The sequence below is a fragment of the Wasmannia auropunctata genome, unplaced genomic scaffold (genome assembly GCF_000956235.1).
Source record: "Wasmannia auropunctata unplaced genomic scaffold, wasmannia.A_1.0 LD336063.1, whole genome shotgun sequence".
NCBI lineage: Eukaryota > Metazoa > Arthropoda > Insecta > Hymenoptera > Formicidae > Wasmannia > Wasmannia auropunctata.
In genome coordinates this window covers 380,916-382,868 of record NW_012026827.1, presented here as the reverse complement: position 1 = coordinate 382,868, position 1,953 = coordinate 380,916, and positions in this window count along the sequence as shown.

The following is a 1,953-nucleotide window of genomic DNA, read 5'->3' as shown; positions in this document are numbered from 1 at the left end:
TGAATGCCTTAACATTTGAAGTTACACGATAAGAGAAAAACGCGTTTCTCATTGGAACGCGCTCTGAAGACGCGTTTCTGATTGGAACACGCTCGATACGTGCAACTTCAAGTGTTAAGGCATTCCTGTCCCCGTGTGTACTTGGCGTCGCGCCGCTACCGCGTCGCTTGATAAAACTGTAATCTCAATTCATCATTAATATCTTTTATTTTATTATTATATAATTTAATTATTACAATATTGTATTATATTACTTTTATTATTATACTATTTACTTACTATATACATAGATTATAGACAATAGATTATGGTTATTAATTCATTTAGTTTTCTAAAATAATAATTACAATTTGCAAGATTGAAATTTTTTGTGCGAGTTTAGCAAGTAAATTTATAGAAAGTTCGACAATTCTGCTTGCACATGTTTAATAAGATAATTAAGTTACACATTTATTTATAATTAGCAAAATGTAAAATATGACAAATATATAAGCGAGAAGAGTCTCGAGCACAGGTGATTGATTGAGATTCGTTTTCATCCATTTATATCAATAAGTTAAGAGAGAAGAGAAGTTTGTAAAAAATTGTGAAACAATGACGATTAATTCTCCGTGTATGTATGTTTAATAAATCAATATTTTCAAGTCGCACATTAATTTAGTAAAATGTAAAAGAAAAATCGTATATTCATACAAACGAAATAAGTGTCGAATATAGATAGTTGAACGAGATCCTCTTTTACCCAGATGTCTGCTTATAGCTTTACACTACTAAAGTATCAATACTCTTCCGCTTGCGTGCACATAGCTAACAACAGTATACCCACAATATTACGATCGATAATAATAGAGACTGTTTTATCTCGCGTAAGAAAAGAGAATTGTAAAACTGTTTGCCTTTAATCAGTTTAAATGCAAAAATTGAATCCTGATACGATTCGCATTACAACTCTTACGGTATATCTTTTCTTTTGAAGTGTAATTTTTCTTATATATCTGTAGTTTGTCTCTAGCCATAACAAAGCTGAATCTTATTGACTTATTTCGACCACATGCTATCGAATGACATGTTAAATTAGCCACATGTTAGATTAGCCATTAATTTTTTAAACCCTCGATTGACGAAACATGTAACGCAAATGAAAGTCAATGAAAAGACAGTCAAATAAAAACTTAAAAAATTTTTTTGTTTTGATTAGAAAATTACTTTTTTATAAAATTGATTTCTAATCAGGAGACGCGGTAGCGTCTCCCGCCAAGTATATTTTTTCGTTATTAACAAAGACGCTACAGTGTATCTTTTACTGGACGGATAACGACTCTGTAGGAATAAATTATTATTTCTTTTAATTATTTGGATAATATCGGTAAATGCCTAATTTTGTGAAAAAATCTATATTTTTCTAATCACAATACTGTAACAGCGATATCCATAAGTGCATTTGATGCATAATCGCATAAAGTGTATGCATTTTTTGCCCGATATTATGTCATTCAGATACGTCGTCGTCGTCGTCGTCGTCGTCGTCGTCGTCGTTGTCGTCGTTGTCATCGTCTTCTTCTTCGCAAAATTTTTCAATCTTGTCCCCTTTCGTCTATAATTTATAATTTTGCCGCCATTGTTGTCGCCGTCTTTTTCTTCGCTAAATTTTCGTAAAATTTCAATGTTGTATGCCATACAACATGGTCGCAAGAATCTGCACATTTCGGGCAGATTTCGTACGCGACGCCTACTGTCTCCCCACCACCGCTCGAGGCTCGACGGCCGAGCCGCCGATCGCGCGTGTGACGCTGTGCCTCAGGAGCGTCCCTGTACTATGTAGAAGCGTATCTTCTGCCAAATTACCATTATTGCATTATTAAATAATTCATTTGTGTTAAAATTAAATTTTTTCATTATTAATGTTTTAATTACGACATTCTTATAAATTAATATTTTCTAATATATAATATA